The sequence below is a fragment of the Triticum urartu genome, chromosome 4 (genome assembly GCF_003073215.2).
Source record: "Triticum urartu cultivar G1812 chromosome 4, Tu2.1, whole genome shotgun sequence".
NCBI lineage: Eukaryota > Viridiplantae > Streptophyta > Magnoliopsida > Poales > Poaceae > Triticum > Triticum urartu.
The window spans coordinates 94,763,999-94,787,239 of NC_053025.1; the positions used below are offsets into that span (position 1 = coordinate 94,763,999).

The 23,241-nt window shown below is 55.1% G+C and overlaps 1 long non-coding RNA gene across 1 annotated transcript; it reads left to right on the forward strand.

Moving 5' to 3' along the window:
• Positions 1–3,490: 3,490 nt before the first annotated feature.
• LOC125553616 lies at positions 3,491–3,921 on the forward strand. The gene is made up of 2 exons (XR_007304126.1): positions 3,491–3,685; positions 3,778–3,921. It is a non-coding gene; the product is annotated as an uncharacterized LOC125553616 (long non-coding RNA).
• The last annotated feature ends 19,320 nt before the right edge of the window (positions 3,922–23,241 follow it).

The window sequence follows — 23,241 nt, forward strand, 5'->3', positions numbered from 1 at the left end:
ACCCATCTAGCCAGTCCGGTAAGTTCTTCACACTTCAACGTGTATCTCTTCCCGTGCATTCAAGGAAGATGTCTAAGTTTCTCCGTTTGTCTTTTCAGAGCTGGATAAAGAAGGCGGAGCGGATCCAGTGTCCGGCTCCGTTGCCCGAAAACCTAGCTATCCCGCTCCTGACGAAGATGTTGGTTCCAGTGCCCTACCAGGCGTCGGAGAAGAAGGCCAAGAAAAGGGCCATGAGACAAGTAGCGGCCTCCGCTGTAGGGGCACTCCGGACGCAACATCCGAAGATGCCGAAAACCACTCCTCCCCCACTGAGAACGACGAGGAGGAGGAAAGCAATTCTCCCCCCGAGGGGGAAGGAAGAAAAGGGTGGCCTCCACAGATCTGGAGACAGAGGCGGAGGCATCCAAGAAAGGGAGAGTCTCCCTTGCAGACGATTCCAAATCAGACACCGATAGCAGCCCTGAGTGGAGTCCCAGGAAGAAGCCCCTGGCCGGATTGTAAGTACTCAAAGGCACTTACACATGTATATATCTAGCTCCTTTACTTTGTGGTTTTAATATGTTGAATCATGTGCTGCAGTCCGGCTCTCGCCAACCTCTAGCGATCCTCATCTTCGGGGAATTCACTGGATCCGAAGGTGATGGACAGCGAGTCGCTTCCACCAGCCTCCTCCCCGAAGACTATGGACGATGCCGAAGTGTTGTCCCGAAGGACCCTCCCAGACCAGGGAGAGGTACAGGAGGCCGCCGAGGGGGCGCCAGAGGGTGATACCTCGGCCGCCGGACACATGGGGGAGCAGATCCCCCTGGAGACTGGTGATGGGGGCCATATCCAATTCGGCCCCCAGCCGAATACAATTTTGGAGGTCCGTACAGCTCGGGAATTAGGTAAGCAACCTCCTTCGAAAGAAGGAGGTGCACCTATTCTGACAGTGACCTCTGTCCATCCGGATGCATCGGATACTATACTGGAAGCGCTCCAAGGTGCTTCCATTGTAGAAGAACACCGTATCCTTATGGGTACGGTGGTTGAGAGGGTTCAGTCCGCTAAAAGCGGACTGACCGAAGCCTGCACCAGCCTTCTAACAGGCTTTGAGGTACATGACGCAATTATGCAAAAAGAACGCCGCAGTACAGATAGTAGCTCCTGAGACTCTGTCCGGTGTTCGAAAAGAAAGGCCGGATAGAGGATGAAATAATTTTTGCAGGAGACTGATCATATATGTCTATGTGAATAAGCAGGCGTCGATGCTGGCTGCGACCTCCCATTTTGCCGAAGTATCCAAATTGAAGCAGATGCTGGAGCTGGCCGATGAAGAGCTCAGCCGTGTCAAAAACAGCTTTAGGACAAACAAGGTACGCAATGGCCTATTGAGATCTTAAAAATGATAAGAATTGTTTGTGTTGATCACGTTAATATGATGCTTCATAGGAGTTGCGGCCGAGGTGGAGTCCCTCCGGAAAGCTCTGACCAAGGCCCAGAAGAAAACGGAGAAGGAACAAGCCGCCCGCAAGAAACACGATTCAAGGGTCGGGCAGGTTCAGCAGGAGCTCGAGGACGCCGTAAAGAAATGCGAGTCCTTAGCACAAGATTGCGGACCAAGAGTGTGAACTTGCTAAGGCCCACCAAAGCGCACAAGAGGCCCGGGTTGAAGCCAAGAGCGCCCTCCGGGAAGTCCAGGAGGCCAAGAAAATTGCGGCGGGTAATACCTTTATTATGCAAAGCAAATTTGTGACGAACACTACTAGAAAAATTCCTATAGCCAATATCCCTATTAGTGGCGCACTATGGTGGTGGTGCGCCACTACTATATAGCAGTGGCGCACCAGAAGCAGGTGCGCCATTGTTATTTTTTTAGTAGTGGCGCACCTTTAGTCCAGTGCGTCATTGCAATTTTTTCCCTGGGTCCACCCCCTTCCCCAGGTTTACCAATGGCGCACCTTTGCCAGGTGCGCCATTGCTATTTTAGATAGCAATGGTGCACCTAGCAAAGGTGCGCCATTGGTAAGCCAGGGGAGGTGGGCATTTTGTGTAGCAATGGCGCACCACCCCCTGGTGCGCCATTGCTATGTGCTACACCGACCGGCCCTGATTCGAGGATTTTTGTCTGGTGAAAAGGGAATCCAATCCAACCAAAGCAACACAACACAACACTTCCTCCTCCTCTCCCCTCGAATCGATCCCCTCCAAACCCGCCGCCGCCTTGGACCTCATATCCCCATCCCCACCGGCGTTCTCATCTCCTCTAGCCTCGCCGTCGACCTCCTGCCCCGCCCTGCATCCCGTCACCGGGGCCCCCACCCTCTCCCTTCTTCGTCTCTTCCTAGGAGGGAGCGAGGCCTCAGATCCACAGGCCGTGGCAACCACCGCCACCGCGTCCTACTCCTTCCACCCCACCTAGCCGCCCTCCGCCTCCACAGCTCTCCGTCCCTCCCTCCCTCCTCGCGCCCGCAGCCATGTCGGAGATGCTGCTGCTGCACGGGCTGACGGGGAAGAACAAGCAGGCGTGGAAGGAGGGCAAGATCCGCGGCATGGCAGTGCTGGTCAAAAGCGGCGTGCTTGACCTCGGCGACTTCAACTCATCCGTCCTCCACGGCATCCACAAGATCCTCGACGGCCAAGGACGATGGCGTCTCCTTCCATCTCATCAGCGCCACCACACCCAACCCCCGTAAGCAGTCGCCTCATCTCCCTTCCTCTCACCCCCGTCCTGCATCTCTAAACTCACCACGCCGTCTCCTTCCCTACACTGCATGCGTTTTAGTTTTCCTCTTGGCCTTGTCCCTGCAATCTGTACTGTTAAGAACAAGCAGTGCAGATTTGGTTCCTTTTCTTTTCTTGCCGGAGCCAATATTTGTAATTTATACAGTTTTTATATTTCCAAAAGGGAGATGCAATCAACGATGACAGGGGAGTCAGTTTTTCCGGGTCACGTTTGAGTGGTCGAACGACTGACAGGGCATCACCAGCGCCATTCCGAGTTCTTCCTCAAGACACCCACCCTCGACGGCGTTCTCGCAACAAGAGTTCTCGCGTGTCTTTTAGTTTGCCTCTGGCGTTCTCGCGACAATCTGTACTAGCTGTCATCTGTATTGATTTCAGTTTTTTTTAAAAGACGATCTGTATTGATTTTGATTCGCTTCCTTTTCTTGGCGGATGCACGACCTGTTTCCTATGTATGTATAGGTACACTTCTATGTTTTCAAAGTTGGCTGGCACAGAGAAAAGTCATCAACCAATGCCATCTTCCAGTCTTTCTTTGTTTATCTGAATCACTCACTGTAATTTGTAGTACTTGGAAATTTACTTGTGGCAGTCTGAAGCTTTATTTTAGTAATATACTTGGAGAATTCCAAATTGATTTTGAGAGCAGACCATGTTGATAAACTATAGGACTTCATCTTGTCGTTCCTACTCAGACCCCCTCTGCTGACCTGCTTCCTTTACTAATCTAATCAGGGATTGAAGGTTGTCAACAAACCATGGAAGGAGGAAGGGACATCTTGATCGCAAGTGACTAACTGGAAGCAACCGAGGGAGGTAAGATGCATGCATATTCAACTTGCTGGTTTTCCAAGTTTAGGACTGTGATTACTGAATAATTAAGTTCTTGTGACAGGGAACTATGCATCCTGAATGGCATAGACTCTTGGCTTCATGAAATGACCCATGTCTATGATTCAAGGTATCTTAGATATTCGATGTCGGATGCAAATAATTGCTCAATTTCACTTCTCTGCAATGTTCATTCTCACATATTTCTATCATTCTTTGCAGGGATAAAGTAAAGAAAAACAAGAAAAGATTACTAGAAGATTAGTTTTAGAATTTTCTTTTATTTCCTTGTAATTTTTCTTTTATTGGATACTTGTAAAGACATTGTAATATTCTTACTATAATAAAAATTATGATTCTATTTCATTTTTGTTTTTAAATTATTTTTCCTTATAGGTTGTTTTCTGTAAATTTGGATTTTTATTTGTTTTCCAAATACATTACTAGTGGCGCATTTCAGCTCTTATTAGTGGCACACCTTCCTTTATTACTAGTGGCGCACCTATAAGGCTATTAGTGGCGCACCTAGAGGGAATACCAGTGGAGCACCTAAGGGTTAGTAGTGGCGCACCAGAGGTGCGCCATTAGTATCTAGATTACTAATGGTGCACCAGAGGTGCGCCATTACTATCTGTTACTAGTGGCGTGTTAATAGTGGGGCTTCTATAGTGCGCCATTACTAACGAAAATAGGTGTGCCACTAATTAGGCTTTTTCTAGTAGTGGAAGAGGTACCTATTACTGACCCGGATTTGGAGTTCTCCAGGAGCGTTTGCGGATCTAACTCACAGTGTGGCTGATGCTGCGGAGTTCTTCCGAGCCAAAGAGGGGAGCTCATCGGAGAAGCTCTTCTGGTCGAAATACCTTGCGCCAGAGCATCCGGTGGCCCTCAGCGATCAGCTGAAACAGCTGTCAGAATTGCATAGGGTGGCCGGACTAGCCATGAAGGATTTAATAATCCGTCTATGGCCTGCCGAAGCCGTGCCCAGCAGCCACTTCAGGCTCATGAAGCGGCTGGTTGATGCCTGCCCTCGGCTTGATGCCATAAAGCGATCAGCCTGCATCGAAGGTGCAGGGATGGCCTTCGCTCGCGTCAAGGTACAGTGGGAAAAGATGAACATCGTCAAGCTTGCGACCGAGGGGCCGCCTGAGGGCAAAGAGCACCGCACGCCCGAGTGCTATTTTGATGACGTCTTGGAAGGATCCCGCATTGGAGCGGTGTCGGTGTCAAAACCGGCGGATCTCGGTAGGGGGTCCCGAACTCTGCGTCTAAGGTCGAAGGTAACAAGAGACAAGGTACACGATGTTTACCCAGGTTCGGGCCCTCTCTATGGAGGTAATACCCTACGCCCTGCTTGATTGATATTGATAAATACGAGTATTACAAGAGTTGATCTACCTCGAGATCATAATGGCTAAACCCTAGAGGTCTAGCTTGTATGGCTATGATAATAAATCCTCCTCCTCGGGACTAAGTCCTCCGGTTTATATATGAACCGGGAGGATCTAGGGTTACACAAGGTCGGTTACAAAGAAAGGAATCTACATATCCGGTTGCCAGGCTTACCTTCCACGCCAAGAAGAGTCCCATCCGGACACGGGTACAGTCTTCGGTATTCGTATCTTCACAGCCCATCAGTCCGCCGATGGCTAACAGGCCGGATGCCCGAGGACCCCATAGTACAGGACTCCCACAGTAGCCCCTGAACCTGGCTTCAATGACAAGGTATCCGGCGCATAGATATGTCTTTGGCATTGCAAGGCGGGTTCCTCCTTCCGAACTCCTAAACAGTCTTCGGATGTACCAATGTGTCCGGACCTGTAACTCACACCACACACAACCGTAGAGAGAATATAATATTTCACAAATCCAATCTGGTGACAACTTTTTTATAACATGACATCACGTCTGCCCGGTCACTATATCGATTGGTTTCGTCTGCCATCCCACGTTTTGAGATGCGGTTTCCATTGGCACGTCTTATCAAAGTAGAGATTGCGTCCCCTTATTGCGGGATTCTCATCAATACGGGTGTGGGTAACCCAACCGTGCCATTTACACAGCCCTTGGGAGTAGGTGAATTCTAAGGCGAGTGGGGAGGCGTTCAATTTTTACTGCCTTTGTAAGGAGACAAGAATCCCTTTTCTACACCCACACCTTCTCTCTTCCTCTGCCCTTCCACTCTTGAGCTCCAGCGCCCAAGTTCTCATCTTGTCCGTCTCGAGCGAGCACTCAACCATGTCCGGATCTAGAGGTCAAGGCAAGTGGGTGGCCTCCTCCGTCCAGGAGGAGGACATCGCCGAGCTTCGGACAACCGGGTACCTCACGAAGGGAATCGCCCACTGCCTTCCAGCCCAGGGATAAATCGTTCCCACGCCGAAGCTCAACGAGAGGGTAGTATTCATCCCCCATTTCCTCTGCGGGTTAGGATTTCCACTCCACCCCTTCGTCCGCGGGCTGATGTTCTACTACGGGATAGACTTCCATGATCTATCCCCGAACTCCCTCCTCAACATCTCGACGTTCACCGTCGTGTGTGAGGCCTTCCTTCGCATCCAACCCCACTTCGGGATGTGGCTCAAGGTCTTCAACGTGAAGACGAAGGTGGTGGATGGCCAACACGTGGAGTGCGGAGGCGCCATGGTTAGCAAGCTGGGCAATGTCTCCTGGCCGAAAGGCACTTTCGTGGAGATTGTAAAGGAATGGCAGAAACATTGGTTCTATATCACAGTGCCCCGTAGCACCACCTGGGCCACAACTGCCGAATTCAACTCTGGCGCTCCCATGTGACTCACCTCCTGGGTCGAGAAGGGCCCGAACTGGTGTTCATCAGATGAGCTGACGACACTGCAGACGCACATTCAAAGCATGGTGGATAGAGATATCAAACTCGTCGATATAATCCAGGCAATGCTAGTTTGCCGGATTCTTTCTTGCCAAAGCCGAGGCCGCCCTCTCTGGGAGTTCAATCCGAAGAAGCAGCATACCCTGAAGAGGCTCTTTGAAACAACTCACGAAGATGCCTGGAGGTTGATTTTTATGGGCAACGAAACTTTGCCGGCCACAGATTCAGACCGTGGACATGACATCAACCACCTCGCCAACGAGGTATATTATTCTTACTGCATCCCTTACTTGTTTGTTTCAAGGATGATGTCTAAGCCTTTATTATCATGGCTTCTTCAAGAGTGGATGGAGAAGGCGAAGCTGATCCAATGTCCGGCTCCGCTGCCAGAAGAACTGGTCATCCCGCGTTTAGCAAAGATGTTGGTGCCGGCGCCCTATAAGGCGCCAGAGAAGAAGGCCACCAAGAAGGCCAAGGGGGTCTGGAGAGGCCCCCGCCGCGGCACTTCGGACACGACATCCGAAGATAAGACCCGCTCCTCCGCCGCCGAAGACGGCGACGATGAATAGGAGGAGGAGAACAACCATCCCCCTGATGAGGGGAGGAAGAAGAGGGCGGCCTCGGTGAATCTGGAGGTGGAGACGTCCAAGAAAGGGAAGAGCTCCCTTACGGATAACACCGCGTGGAACACAGTCTGGAGAGACGCCCCCGCACTAAGACTCGGGCCGCATCATAAGTGCTAAAACCCATATCCGCCCATAAACCAAGTCTTTCCTCTTCATTGTATTGATATAATCAGTTATGCTATTGCAGTCCCGCCCACGACAATCCCCAGCGATCCTCATCACGAGGTCACTGCCGGCCGCTCACTCCCCCAAGGCCAAGGACGATGCGGAGGTGGTGTCCCAAAGGACTGTTCCAGGCGGGGAGAGGCTTAGGAGGTGCCAGAAGGCGAAACTCCCGTCACCGGACACCAGGGGGAGTCAATCCCCATGGAGACTGGCGGGGAGGGCCGTATTCAGTTCGGCCCTCAGCCGGACTCGATTCCGGAGTCCGGTGCGGCTTCGGAATCTGGCACGCAACCTCCTTTGAAGGAAGGGGGAATGCATATTCCCCGGTGACCCCTGTCCAACCAGGGGCACCAGATAATCTGCTGGAAGCCCTGCGAGGCGCTTCCATTGTGGATGAGCACCGTGTCCTTATGGGCACGGTAATTGAAAGGGTTCAGTCCGCCAAGAGAGGACTAACCGAAGCTTGCAGCAGCCTGTTGACAGGTTTTGAGGTAAGCGGCGCAAAAAGGAGAAAATCCCAATATAGACAGTAGCCCCTGAGACACTATCCGGTGTTCGGAAAGCAAAAAGCGGATAGAGGATCAATATTCTATTGCAGGAAACTAACTAAATTTGTCTGAAATGTATGCACAGGCATCGCTACTAGTCGCGGCCTCGCATACTGCCGAAGTCTCCATACTGAAGCAGAAACTGGCAGAGCTCAAAGAGGAGCTAGGCCAGCTGAAGAGGCAGCTCCAGGAAACACAAGGTAAGCAAGAACATGTTATGTATTCGAAAAGGGAAGATGATATGCAATGACCGAAATACCATGATGTGAACAGAGGCAACGACCGAGGTCGAATCCCTGAAGGCGGCCCTGGTCGAAGCCGAGGGGAAGGCTGTCAAGGAGCAGGCCGCCCGTAAGAGGCTCAAGGCCCGGGTCAACGAAGTCCAACAGGAGCTCCAAGACGCGATGAGGAAGTGCAAGACCTTGGAACACAATGCGTCGGCTCAAGAGGCCAAACTCGCCAAGGATCGTAAGATTGCAGAGACGGCCTGGAGTGAAGCGCAGGGCGCCCTCCAGGAGATCCAGGTGGCCAGGAAGATCGCGGCGGGTAAGGCATTCAATATGCAAAGCAAGAATGTGAAGAGGAAATATCTTTTACTGACCCGGATTCGGAGTTCTCCAGGGGCTTTTTTTGATCTACCGCGCAGTGTGACCGACGCCGCCGAATTCTTCTGAGTCGAAGGAGGGGGCTCCCCGGAGAAGCTGTTCTGGTCGCAATATCTTGCGCTGGAACAACCGGTGCCCTTCAGCGATCAGCTAAAACAGCTGGTCGAGCTGCACAGGGTGGCCGAACTGGCCATGAAGGATTTAATAATCCGGTTGTGGCCAGCCGAAGCTATACCCAGCAGTTACTTCGGCCTCGTGAAGAGGCTGGTTGATGCATGTCCCCGGCTTGACATCATCAAGCGGTCCGTCTGCATTGAAGGCGCACGCCTGGCCTTCTCCTATGTCAAGGTCTGGTGGGCGAAGATGGACGTCGTCAAGTTGGCGACCGAGGGGCCGCCTGAAGGCAAGGAGCACCACACACCTGAGCGATACTTTGGCGATGTCTTGGAAGGGTCCCGTATTGTTGCGGATCATTGTGTGAAAGACACTATCTTTGAGTGAATGTATTCGAGCTCCCCCTACCTTGTATGATAAAACAAAGTGATTATGCAATATAATGCTGGTTATGTTTTTAAATTTTTTACTTCCTGTGTGGCCGTGTTGTAAAATCTGAGGGTTAACCAGTCGTCGGCTTCTGCCCCCACGTAGGTAGTATGGGGGTGTTCAGGATGGAATCTAAACAATCTTGATCCAATTAGATGGTCCTTGAAGGAGTTTTTTAGCGCAACGAACCAGGCAAAAAGACTATTCGGCTGTAACGCCCTCACTTAGCCATAGGAGTGCGACAATAAAAACATGGGCGCAGCCCCTAGTATCCGAACTAGAGTGCTATAATTGTCTGATCGGGAAGTACCAATCCTTCGCGTAATGCGGAACAAATCTCCAACGATTTCAAACCTCCGAACGGCTGACCGGCTCTCGCCACATCATGACAGTCAGTTTTCGGCTTTCTCTACTGAGGTGCTCCTTTGGATAAACCAAGGCACAATCACAGTAGTTCTCCTTTTACTACCTTAGCCGATATAGCGGAACGTAAGGTAGTAAGCACAGGAGCCGGGCAACCCAACTATTGACCAAAGACATGGTTCGGAGCCAATGCATATAATGCTAAATTCAGGGTGCCGAACTATACTTATAAAAAGTGTTCGGACTTTGGTTGCCTTAATGTGGGGTGCTATGAAGCCCCTGGCAAACATCATGCGTACCAAAATGTACGGGTTCTACCTGATAGGGTTATCCATAGGGGAGCTAAAAATAGAAAGAAAATAGAAAAGGTACAAAGGTAAAAAAAGCTGGAGTCCTACGGCTCAGCCGCAAACTGTTCTCATTGTAATTTAATTAGTACGTCAAGGCGCATTGATACAGGTAGTGCGATAAGCAATAGGCTATTTGAAATGCCGAAACCAAGGTAGAGCTGCATGTGGGTCCTGAAAAACAGGTAAAGTTATCGTTAACGGAATCACCTAAAAAGTCCCCCATATGTCTGTGTTTCTCGTTGTCTTAGTGTGTTTATCCTGCAAGAGGGCCGATGACTAGACCACCAGATGGTGCCTGTGGGATTGAGACCTGAAAAGGAAACAAGGAAAAGTGAAAGTGTGTGTGTGTCTGATGTCGGTTGAGCCGTACTATGGACCACAAGCTAGCTATGCCTCCGTCGATGCCCATGGGATTTTGAGTGCGTAGTTATGTACGCGCGGCACGAATGCTAGTCGAGCTCCTGACGAGTCGAGCTCTCCTACTGCAGAGTAGTTCGGACCCTCTTAACGGTGTCCATGGGCTCGGTAGCCAAGTTAAGGTTCTGCTTGAGAAGGCCGCTCTGTACTTCTGCTGCTAAGGCAGCTGTGTGCTCTTCTGTACGGAGGGAGCGTTCTGTATTTCCGTTGACTGTTATGACGCCATGTGGATCGGGCATCTTGAGCTTGAGATAAGCATAGTGTAGTACTACATTGAATCGAGCGAACGTAGTTCGTCCGAGAAGTGCGTGATGGCCACTGCGAAATGGGACGATATCGAAGAATAATTCCTCACTTCGGAAGTTGTTCGGAGATCCGAAGAAAACCTCGAGTGTGATTGAGCCCCTACAGCGGGCCTCTACACCTGGTATGACTCCATTGAAGGTAGTCCTGGTAGGCTTGATCCGAGATGGGTTAATGCCCATTTTTTGCACTGTATCCTGATAGAGCAGATTGAGGCTGCTACCTCCGTCCATAAAGACGTGAGTCAGGTGGAACCCGTCAATTATTGGGTCTAGGACCAGTGTGGCTGAGCCACCGGGACGGATAATGGTCGGATGATTCCAGCGATCAAAAGTGATTGGGCATGACGACCATGGATTAAATTTTGGGGCGACTGGCTCTATCGCGTAGACTTCCCTGAGCGCACGCTTGCGCTCCCTCTTGGGGATGTGGGTAGCGCATATCATGTTCACCGTTTGACCTGGGGGAAACTTATTCTGTCCCCCTGTTTTCGGTTGCTGGGGTTCTTCATCATCGTCCTCGCTTTGCGATCCCTTTTCCCTGTTCTTGGCGTTTAATTTGCCGGCCTGTTTGAAAACCCAGCAATCTCTATTTGTATGACTGGGTGGCTTGTCTGGGGTGCCATGAACCTGGCACGGACGATCAAGTATGCAGTCCAAGATGGATGGGCCTAAATTCTTCTTTTGGAATGGCTTCTTCTGCTGACCGGACTTAGAGCCCCTAAATCCGGCGTTGACTGTCGTGTCCTCGGTGTTATCACTGTTGTTTCGACGCTTGTATCTGTTGCGTCGAGACTTGTCTTTGCTAGTTTTAGCTTCAGGGGTGCTGGCGTCGCTTGCATTGTTTTTGCTACGGGCCAACCAACTGTCCTTGCCCGCATAAAAGCGGGTCATGAATGTTGTGAGGGATGCCATGGATTTTGGCTTTTCTTGGCCGAGGTGGCGAGCGAGCCATTCGTCGCGGATGCTGTGTTTGAAGGCTGCTAGGGCTTCGACATCCGGACAATCGATGATTTGGTCCTTTTTAGTTAAGAACCTAGTCCAGAATTTCCTGGTGGATTCTCCAGGATGTTGAACTATATGGCTTAAGTCGTCAGCGTCCGGAGGACGAACATATGTACCTTGGAAGTTATCGAGGAAGGCATCTTCCAAGTCCTCCCAACTGCCAATAGAATTTGCAGGCAGACTATTGAGCCAGTGCCGAGCTGGACCCTTGAGTTTTAAAGGGAGGTATTTGATGGCGTGGAGGTCATCGCCGCGGTCCATATGAATGTGGAGAATGAAGTCTTCGATCCACACCGTGGGGTCCGTGGTTCCATCGTATGATTCTATATTCACGGGTTTGAACCCTTCTAGGAATTCATGATCCAGGACGTCATCCGTGAAGCAATGAGGGTGTGCGGCTGTCGGAGTAATGGGCCACGGGTAGGCCAACCCGAGTCCCATAACCTTTCAAGACATCGGGGCAGGCTGCACCCCTCAAGACCCCAGGGCGAAGAGCCGTCTCCTGAGGAGTTGACGGCAGGGCGGCCGACTGCCCGCTCACGGCCGAGTTCCAGGGACGACTTCCAGAGAAGCCGGCTTTGGGGAGTCGGCCGGCGACTCCAGGAAACCCATGACCTCATCAAAGGGGACGGGACAGAGGCGTGGCTACAGTGAAGCCCACTCCCGCCCCTTACCAAGGGCAGGCATGGCCACAGCACGCCGTACCCGGGAAGATCTCCGTGCGGCGTGGCACTATTGCCCGGCCGGCCTTGACATCAGCACCACAGCACCAAGTCCTGTGCCCACGGCGGCTTATCTGTACGGCCTGGAGGTAGAGGGGCCCACCAGTCAGCGAGACCTCGGGAGACGGCGGGAGAACCGCCAGTCGGACCCGTTGGGAGTCGGCCCGGGGGAGTCGGCCGAGCCCTCCCCCGGGGCCCATGCGCCATTAATCAAGATGAGATGGGGAGTGGCCACAGTGATCGCCCGCCAGGCGGCGGGGCTGCTGCCACGACCCCATGACCAAGCATGCATCATCAGAAGCATGGCTATAGTAATCAGCGGCCGGCAAGACCCGCCCGCGGCGGACGCAGCCTGTCGGCTCCATACCAGACCAGTCGGCGGGGCCCACCAGTCGGTGGGCCCCAGCAGTCAGCGGAGAAGTCGGAGGTCGAAGGCACTGACGGTTGGGCCCGCGCCCAGTCGAATTACCATTATACCCCTGGGGGGTAGGCCTATATAAACCCCCCAGGGCACCCATGCAAGGGGTTGGAGCCCAGTAGTTCTAGACCATACCAGATAGAAGGAGAGAGCTAGCCTTGCCCTCTTCTACCACCAGAAACAGCTCAAGGAGCAACCGTGTAAACACTTGGCCATAGTGATCATGCGGAGACCCCGCAGAGCAGCAGTAGGGGTATTATCTCCCCGGAGAGCCCCGAAGCTGGGTAAGATTCGCCGGCGTGCATGTCTTCGTCTCATCCCGTTTCCAGGCACCAGCGACGTTCTACTCGCCCCCACCATGATAAGCCATCCATTGGCATATGTCGCACCAAACCCCCGACATTTGGCGCCCACCATGGGGCCTGGTGCACCGCCATCCGGAGATCTGTTCTGGATGGGAACCCTTTTCCTCCCTGGCGAGCGCAGCCAGCCAGGCACGCCAGGCGAAGTTTGCATCGACGCGCTGCGCGGCGTTGAGATCGCCTGCGCAGCCAGCTCCTTGGCCGAACTTGTCGGTGAGGTCCGCCTCTCTGATGAACCTGCGTCCGACGCAGGCGCGGGCGGCCCTGAGAACCTCCTCTCGGGCCTCCTCGATTAACTCCACGTTTCCGGTGAGCCCGCCATAGACTTGGAGTCCATAGGCTCCACCGACCCGATGCTGGTCGACTCCGACACCGCGTCGATCGACGTGTTCCCCACCAACGTGGTGGTCTACGACGAACCTCTCCCCCACACAGAGAGCGACGGAAGCACCGTCACTGAGGTGCTAGTCATCAGTCATGATGAGTTCCCTGGTGGAGGAGCGCCCGACTCACTCGGCGCGGCGCTGCAAGACCTAGCTGCGCCCATTCCGGAAGGTGCTGACGCGGAGACGCTAGAAGCGCGCCACCTTCAGCTCGTTGAAGGCACGAAGAAGCTGGCCAGCATGAGAGGCTTGTTAGAATCTTACCAACGGGAAATGGATCGCGCCGTTGGCGGCTCGCCGGCCCTGGCAGGGCCCAGCTGCCTTGGCGCGGTCCAACAGCGTGGCGTAGCCATCGCCAGCCTGTTTGGGGCTAGCCGCCCCGTGTACGCTACACCGGCGGAGAACATCTGAGCCGCCCAGGTAGCGGCGGATGAGCTGGACAATTTCGAGGGCGAAGAACGCCGCCTCATGATGGAGCGAGTCCAGTGGCTCCTCGACGCGGCCGCCATGCAGAACGAGGCTGGCTGCCGCATGGAGGCGCCGCAGCGGCCAAACGACGACCCGCACCGAGATCAAGGTGCGACGTCTCGGACGCCGACTGGCGGCGCCCGAGGAAGAAAGGACAAGGAGCCGGCTGTCAGCCACAGTCGGACTCGCATTACCATAGAGCGCGACCGAGATGGCCGCCCGAGAGCAGTGGAACGACGGGACGACTGTCCGCCTCCCCCTCCCCGCAAGGAGAGGCGAGGCTCCCCGCCGCCTGTTGACCATCCGACTCTCGGTGACCGCCTTGGCCGCCGAGAGGGAGTTGGAGAGAATGAAGCCCGCCACCGGATCGACTGACTTCACCGGTCCCTGGCGCTGGAAGAAGAAGACGAGCTAGGTCTGCCTTGTTTCGGGCCCCGCATTCGGGACGAGCCCTTTCCTAGAGGGTTCATGCTCCCAAGAGACACGCCCAAGTATACCGGCTCCGTGAAGCCGGAAGACTGGCTAGTCGACTACTCCATGGCTGTCAGCATAGCAAACGGCAACAAGCGTGTCGCCGTAAAGTACGTTCCGCTCATGCTCTAGGGCACGGCCCGGACATGGCTGAACAGCCTAAAGCCCCGCAGCATCAACAGCTAGGTCGACTTCACTGAAGCATTCGTCTGCAACTTCACCAGCACGTACAAGCGTCCTCCCAAGCCTCGTCAGCTCTCCTTGTGCGTACAAGGTCCTGACGAGTCGACTCGCGACTACCTCACGCGTTGGGCTGAGCTCCGGAACTCCTGCGAGGGCGTGCACGAGGTGCAGGCCATCGAGTACTTCACAGCCGGGTGCCGAGAAGGCACCCTCCTCAAGCACAAGCTCCTCTGCGACGAGCCAGAAACCCTCGATGAGATGCTGATCATAGCGGACAAGTACGCCACGGCTGACTCCTCCATGAAGGCGGAAATTCAAATCAGCACGACTGGCAAAGTAGCTCCTCAGGCTCTAAGAACTCCGGCGGCAGACGCCGGCCAGCGACAACAGCAGGGCGACAACAAGTGCAAGGCCCCGCAGCCGGCTTCCGCAGCCGACAGGTCGCGACCGTCGATGCCCAGCAGCCAGAAGAGCAGCCTCCGCCCAAGCGACAGAAAGGCGGCAAGCCAAACTGGTTGCCGGCCTTCTCCTATGAGCAGACCTTGGATGGACCTTGCAAGTTCCACAACGGCGCGAAGCCGTCGAATCACACCACCCAGAAGTGCCACTGGCTCACCAGGATCGCCAAGGGAGACAGCCTCCTGCCACACCCGCCTGCTGGGCAGCCGCCTCCGCCTCCGCCCCAGCAGCCGGCAATCAGGCCAGTCAGCGCAGTACAAGACGAATACCCTGAAGAGCTTGGAGCCTATGTGGTGTTCACCAGTGTGGCTGATGATCGACGCAGCAGGCGGCTGCAGCGACAAGAGGTGAACGCAGTAGCCTCAGAGACGCCAGAGTTCATGCACTAGTCTGAGAAGCCCATCAGCTAGAGCAGGGCTGACCACCCAGAAGTGATGCCGAGTCCGGGCTCCTATGCCTTGGTCCTGGACGCCACCTTTTCCACGGACAAACGGGCCGCGCGTTTCTCGCGAGTTCTGATAGACGGGGGCAGCAACATCAATATCATGTACAAGGACACCATGGAGAAGTTAGGAATCAAGCAAAGACAGCTTCAGAACAGCCGGACTGTGTTCCACGGCATTGTTCCTGGGCTTTCCTGCTCACCAATCGGCAAGATCCTGATGGACGTCCTCTTTGGGGACAAAGATCACTTCCGAAGAGAGTCTGTTTGGTTTGAGGTGGTGGACCTTGAGAGCCCATACCATGCGCTACTTGGCCGACCCGCCCTGGCCAAGTTCATGGCGGTCCCCCACTACGCCTACCTCAAGATGAAGATGCCCAGTTCCAGGGGAATTCTGACTGTGGCCAGCGACTACCGGAAGTCGTCCGCTTGCACGACCGAGAGCAGTCGGCTGGCCGAGTCCCTGGTGATCGCAGCCGAGAAGCGACTCCTTGAATGAGTTGTGGCGATGGCCGGTAAGCAGCCGGAGATATCGCCCGACCCGAAGGAGTCGGAAGCCGAAGGTTCGTTCAAGCCGGCCAAAGAGACAAAGAAGATACCCTTGGATCGGGAGCACCCAGAGAGGTACGCCATCGTAGGTGCAAACCTCGACAGCAAATAGGAAGGCGAGCTTGTCTATTTCCTCCGTGAGAATCAGGACATCTTCGCATGGTCTCCCAAAGACATGCCAGGTGTACCGACGGATTTCGCCGAGCACAAGTTACATGTCTGATCTGATGCAAAGCCGGTCAGGCAGCCCCTGCACCGCTTATCAGAAGAAAAGATAAGAGTTGTCGGAGAAGAGATATCCCGACTCCTAGCAGCCGGCTTCATTATGGAAGTTTTCTTCCCGGAGTGGCTGGAAAATCTGGTCCTGGTGCTAAAGAAGAACAAGCAATGGCGAATGTGTATTGACTACACGAGCCTCAACAAGGCCTGCCCCAAGGACCCATTTGCTCTACCAAGAATTGACCAAGTGATAGACTCCACAGCCGGATGCGAGTTGTTGAGTTTCTTGGATGCATACTCAGGATATCACCAGATCAAGCTAAACCCGGCTGACAGATTGAAGACCGCCTTCATCACACCGTTTGGAGCATTCTGCTTCCTCACCATGACGTTCGGCTTGAGGAATGCCGACGCCACCTTTCAGCGTTGCATGCAGAAGTGTCTCCTCAAGCAGCTCGGCCGGAACGCCCATGTTTACGTGGACGACGTGGTGGTGAAGACGGAAAAGCGTGGAACACTGTTGGAAGACCTCAAGGAGACCTTTGAGAACCTACGCCGGTTCCAGATCAAGCTCAACCCCGAGAAGTGTGTCTTCGGAGTACCAGCCGGCCAGCTGCTAGGTTTCCTGGTCTCTAAACGCGGCATAGAATGCAACCCAGTAAAAATCAAGGCCATCGAGAGAATGGAGGTACCCAGCCGACTGCTGGATGTGCAGAAGTTCATCGGCTGCTTAGCATCCATCAGCCGATTCATCAGTCGGCTGGGTGAGAAAGCTCTCCCCTTATACCAACTCATGAAGAAGACCACTTTTTTCGAGTGGAACCATAAGGCGGACGAAGCTTTTCACTAGTTGAAGAAGATGCTGACTACTCCACCCGTCCTGGCGGCTCCGACTCCTAAGGAACCTATGCTCCTCTACATTGCTGCCACCAGCCGGGTAGTCAGCATAGTCATGGTAGTGGAGCGCAAGGAGGAAGGCAAGGCGCAGCCTGTCCAGAGACCAGTATATTACCTGAGCGAGGTACTGTCAACCTCCAAGCAGAACTACCCCCACTACCAGAAGATGTGCTATGGCGTACACTTTGCTGCCAAGAAATTGAAGCCTTATTTTCAAGAGCATCCAATCACGGTGGTCTGCACGGCTCCACTTGCCGAGATCATCGGTAGCCGAGATGCTTCTGGCCGAGTGGCCAAGTGGGCCATAGAGCTGGCTCCTTACACCATCTACTACCAGCCCCGCACCGCTATCAAATCACACGCACTGGCTGACTTCCTCATCGACTGGACCGAGACCCAGTACCTGCCTCCAGCGCCTGACTCCACCCATTGGCGGATGCACTTCGACGGCTCCAAGATGCGCACCGGCTTGGGAGCCGGCGTCGTCCTCACCTCTCCCAAAGGCGACAAGCTCAAGTATGCACTGCAAATCCATTTTGCCGCCTCCAACAATGTTGCCGAGTACGAGGCGCTCATTCACGGGCTCCGGCTTGCCAAAGAACTTGGCATCCGCCGGATCTTGTGTTATGGCGACTCGGACTTAGTGGTCCAGCAGTCATCTGGCGACTGGGACGCGAAAGACGCAAACATGGCGAGCTACCATTTCCTCGTGCAGCAACTCAGCTGGTATTTCGAAGGGTGCGAGTTCCTCCATGTGCCAAGAAACGACAACGACCAAGCAGACGCCTTGGCACGAATCGGCTCTACCCGCCAAGCAATACCATCTGGCGTCGCCCTTCAACGCCTCCTCAAGCCATCTGTCAAGCCTTCACCAGAATCAGACTCCATTTTTGTGCCGGCTCCTCCCGAAGACGGCAGATCTGACTCCAGAGCTCCGGCAGACGGAACGGGGACTTTGGCAGATGACTCCAAAGCCGCCACAGTCGAGCCCGGCCCGGGGACTGCGGTAGCGGACTCGAAGATTCCAGAACTCGGCCCAAGGACCGCGCCAGTCGGCCTGGGGACTTCATCAACCCAGCAAGCGGCTGTTGACTCCAACCCGCCGCCTCCCAGCCCAGCCGCCCTCGTCCAAGTCGTAGTTCTGGTAGTCGAAGAAATAGCAGCACCCTCATGGGCCCAGCCCATCCTCAAATTCCTGGTGAACAAAGAGCTACCAACTGATGAGACCCCAGCTCGGCAAGTACAACGCCGGGCGGCAGCCTATACCATAATCAACAGAGAGCTGGTCAGGCGCAGCATCACTGGTGTCTACCAGCGCTGCATAGAGCCAGAGCAAGGCCAGGCGATTCTCAAAGACATCCATCAAGGCGAATGCGGCCACCATGCGGCTTCAAGAGCACTTGTCGCCAAAGCCTTTCGGCACGGTTTCTTCTGGCCGACTGCCTTGGAAGAGGCCAAGGAGTTGGTCCAAAAATGCAAAGGGTGCCAGAAGTTCAGCTCCAAGCCGCACCAGCCGGCTTCTACGCTCAAGACCATCCCCATTACCTGGCCTTTCGCAGTTTGGGGTCTAGACATGGTGGGACCATTCAAGACAGCACGAGGTGGTTTAACTCACCTACTTGTCATAGTGGACAAGTTCACCAAGTGGGTGGAAGTGAAGCCAATTAAGAAACTGAACGGTCTGACTGCCGTGACCTTCATCACTGATATCACAATTCGGTATGGCATACCACACAGCATCATCACCGACAACGGCACAAATTTTGCCAAAGGCGCCTTGGCCCGTTTCTGCGCAACACAGGGCATCCGACTGGACCTAGCGTCCGTCGCCCATCCGCAGTCAAACGGCCAAGTGGAGCGAGCAAACGGCCTCATCCTATCCAGCATCAAGGCTCGGTTGATCGAGCCTATGGAGCGCTCGGCTGGCTGCTGGCTCGACGAGTTGCCAGCCGTCCTCTGGAGTCTGCGCACGACTCCAAACAAGTCAACCGGCTTCACGCCCTTCTTCCTCGTCTACGGTGCCGAAGCCGTCATCCCAACGGACATAGAGTTTGACTCCCCACGAGTCACCATGTAAACCAAGGAGGAAGCAGAAGAAGCACGACAAGACGGCGTCGATCTGCTGGAAGAGGGCCAGTTGTTGGCACTCAGCCGGTCCAGCATCTACCAGCAGAGCCTGCGCCGATACCACAACAGGAAGGTCAGGCCAAGATCTTTCCAAGAAGGCGACCTTGTGCTCCGGCTGATCCAGCGAACAGCCGGCCAGCACAAGCTGTCGGCACCTTGGGAAGGCCCTTTCATCATCAGCAAAGTACTGGGCAACGATTCCTACTACCTGATCGACGCTCAGAAGCCCCAAGGACGCAAGAGGGACGACTCCGGCAAGGAGACAGAGCGGCCATGGAATGCAAATCTCCTCCGAAGATTTTACAGTTGATGCAGTATGTACCACGCTACCTTTTGTATTAAAGTACCAAGACTTCGGGGCCCCTAAGACGAGCTCGGGGACTTCCCTCTTTTGTCTGTATGATAAAAATTATGCCTGCAAGTATGTTACTCTTTGTCATGCTGCTTGGCACCGGGCTCGACAAGTCGACCCGGGGACTTGCCGCCTTGCACTATGAAATGCTTCCTGCAGCCGGACAAGCAGTGTGTAAACACCTAAACTGTCTTCTGTCAGAAGCCGCAGCTCGCAAAGCGACTGTACAGTGGGTAGAGGTAAGGTAGAATGGGTGTTCGCATGAAAAAGGGTTAAGGGCTCAAAGCATAAAACATAGCTCAAGACGGCTTCCAGCCTTTCTCGCAAACTGACTCTCGGATAGTCGGACTGTCGTCTTCTATCCAACTTGCTCAAAATCTCTTGAAATCGGCTAAGTACTTGCTTTCCCAAAGTAGCCTAGCACTTGATCCAGAAACAATCCACAGAGCGGCTGTCCGATTGGCAAGGCAGGCAACTAAGAGAAAGCGGCAAAGGAAAAAAGCCAAAAGAACAATGAGCAAGAAAAGATAGATATATATATTTACATAACATAGCCCCTTGGCCGAATTGTCGAGTAGAGGTTCAAAATACACCCCGCGGGTGGAATTGTGCGAATTAACAAGTTCTTCAAAGACTACTGAAGCGGATAAAATAAAAGATACAGTGGCAGCTCAGGAGGCAGCAGACGGATTCGGAGGGTCGGAGGAGGCGCCAGCGTCAGGCGTCAGGGCAGCCGGCTGGTTAGTCTCGGCTTGATCACCTCCGGCGGCAGTCGACTCGGTCGCACGCGGCTCGTTGCTGGAGGCGCGGTCGGGCTGAGGCTGGCCGTCTGCTCCGCCTTCTGGTGCCTCCGCCTCGCCCCCATCCTCCGCCTCGTCCTCCTCCTCGACGCTGGAGCCAATCACCTCCGCCGAGTCTTCGCCGTAGTCTGGGTTCATCCCAAACCACTCCGGCGGTACCTCCTTGCCGTCTTTAGACCGCTCGGGCACGAAGATGCTGGTGTCGGTGTGCTCGGCGGTCGCCGCAGCATGTTTGACGAGGGCATCTTCCGCAGCCGCCAGCTCCGGCTGGGCCTCCGACCAAAGCGTGGCCAACCGGTCTAGATCCAGCCCCGGGTACCATGCCTTGACGAACTCCAAGGCTCGGTGCGCTCCAGCCCGGGCCGAAGAGCCCTTCCAGGCCTCAAGACGACCAGTCGCGACCTCCAGCCAGTTGGCCGTCAGGCTGGGGGTGCGCGGAGCCTGCATATCCGGCCAAAGGGCGGCAATCGCCTGGGCACCGACGCGCTGGAGCCGGCGCAGCATCCGGTGAGCTGGCCGAAGGCGAGCCTCGATGCTCAGGATGTGCTCGTCAAGAGTTCGGGGGGCATTGGCGGCGATCTCTGCGCCCTCCGCCCTCCGACCTTCACGGACAGCCTCGATGGCTTGGATGGTGGCCTGCGACTGCCCAGGGAAGAAGTCTGCACAGAGACGAAGAAACGAAGAAGCAAGTCAAAAACCAGGAGTCGGCACGATCTAAGTCGGCAGCTTGAAGAAAGAAAAGAAAGAGACTCACCATCAACGATGTCTTCAATCTCGTGGAAGTCGGAGGACAGCAGCGCCTCCTTGTCAGACTAGGAGGAGCGCTCACTCGCGAACTCGGCCAAGAGGGTGGTTTCTGTCTCCTCTGCCTCCCTCTGTGACTTCACAAGCAGCTCCTTCTGCTCTGCCAACTGAGTGGCCAGAAGATCGCGCTCTGTGGCGAGCTTGCTGCACTCCTCCCCTTTGGCGCGCAGGACGGAGTTGGCTTCACTCAGCTGCTGTTGAAGAGCAGCGTTGGCTCCTGAAGGAAAGGAAGAAAGATAACAGTCGTCAATAAAGTAGGTCGCCGGGGAGATCCGGCCCGACTGCTCAGCAGTCGGCCCGAATCTCAGGAACTAAAGCCCGCGAGTGCGCTAGCGCGCCCCCGCAGAGAAAAAAAAGGGGGACTTACTCCAGCTCTCCACCAAGTCGGTGGTCCGCCTGCCTAGCTCTTCAACGTTACGGTTGAAGGCTGTGACGCGGAGGTTATGGTAATCCTGCGACAAGCATTTCAGACAAAGTTAGTACTCAGAAGTTCATCAATTGAAGTTCCGGGCCGCCTGCTCAGCAACCGGCCCGAAACTCGGGGACTACACCCAGTGGGTGCGCTGGCGCCCCCCACAGAGAGGAGCAAGAAAACAAAGACCAAAGGAAAAAAAACATACCCGGACGGCTGCCTGCGACACTAGGAACGCCTTAGTGCAACTCCGGAGAGCGTCGCCCTCAGCACGGAGCTTTGCCTGGATGTCCAGGAGCGCCGGTTCAGCGGCCCTGTGCCGCCTCCTCGCACCCACCCAACAGGTGCGGCGCTCGTCGCTTCAGCGTCTGGGGCCGCCCAGATGGCGGTGCCGGCTTCCAGGGGGTGGGGTGCCGAAGTCACCTTCTCCAGACGACGGCGCGTTGGCGAGCCGACTTGGAGGAGTAGCCTCGCCACAACCTCGTCTTCGTTCGGCGGCACCGGAGGGTCCGCTGGCTACTCGCGTTGCGCGCCTTCAGATGGCAACGGAGGCGGCGGCGGAACGTTCGCGTCCGGAGTAGAGGGGACGCCGCCTTCCCTCTCCTTGATGAGGTTCTCCCTGCCGGCTTCTCCAGTTGGCCCCGTGAACTCCGGAGGCGGCGGCGCAGAGTTCAGCGGGGTGACGAGCAAGGCCGACTAGCGGCGCGCGGCTTCCTCAGCCTACTGCTTCGCCACGGCGGCGGCTTCGGCCTCCGCTAGTTTTTTCTTAGCGTCGGCCTCCGCCCTGTCGGCCTCCGCCTTCTCCAGGCGGAGGGCCTCTTCTTCGTTGCGCCTCTCCTGCGCATTCCGCTCCATCGCCTCCCGGAGGTCAACAGCGGGGTCAATTCGCCGAGTGGTGGTGGACGTCTCCGCTGACCCCATGACGGAGGCGGCGGCGACCCGCTCAAGAGAGAGGGGAGCCCAGAAGAAAGAGGGGCAAGCAGATACTCAGACAAATCACCAAGAAAGAATAAAACTTTGAAGACAAAATACTTACACGGAGACCAACGGCGGCTTCTTCACTTCCTTACGGAAGCGGATGGCCTTCATGGCTGCCTCGTCCCGCTGGGTCGCCGCGGCCGAGCCCTTGGGCTTCTTCGGCCGACTGCCGAACAAGGTCGGCACGGCCCTGCGCTTCTTCCCGCCGCCTGGAGCGCCCAGCGCGGCAGAAGAGCCCGCGTCAGGCTGGCTGGCTCCTGGCCGATGGCGAGGGGCGACTTCTCCCTTGGCGCTGTCTTCAGGCCAGTCGGCGAAGGTAGCCGAAGGCCTGAAGTCGCCTGCTGTCCCTCCTCCTCCCTCGGCGTCGTCTTCTAGAGCCGCCGTCCCCAGATCGGGGTCATCGATGTCGCTCTCCGCCCGGTCGGCGAGGAACTCACGGGCCGCCCCGAGGTGCCGACTGGTGGATGAAGAAGGGGGTTCTAACCAAAGCCGACTGGTCAAAACAAAACTCAGCAAGAAGAAGACAATCTAAAGAAAGAAAAGAAAGGCGACTCACCACGGGCGGGGGGTTGGCGTGGGAGTACGGCTCCTTGCCGAATCGCCAGTCCTCCAGGAGCCTGCTGTCCGAGAGGTAGTTCACCATGAAGGCCACCTCTTCGGGAGGCATGTCCTTGGTGCACATCCGACTCGGGTCGCGGTGCCCGCTCATCTGGCATATCATGTGAGGGCGGCCTTGGAGTGGGAGAACCCGGCACGAGACGAAGGCGGCCAGCAGGTCTGGACCAGTCAGAACCTCCGACTGCGTCAGCACTCGGAGTCGCATGATGGCGCCGGCTCCCGCAGGCGTCAGCGACCTGGCCCGGTACGACCA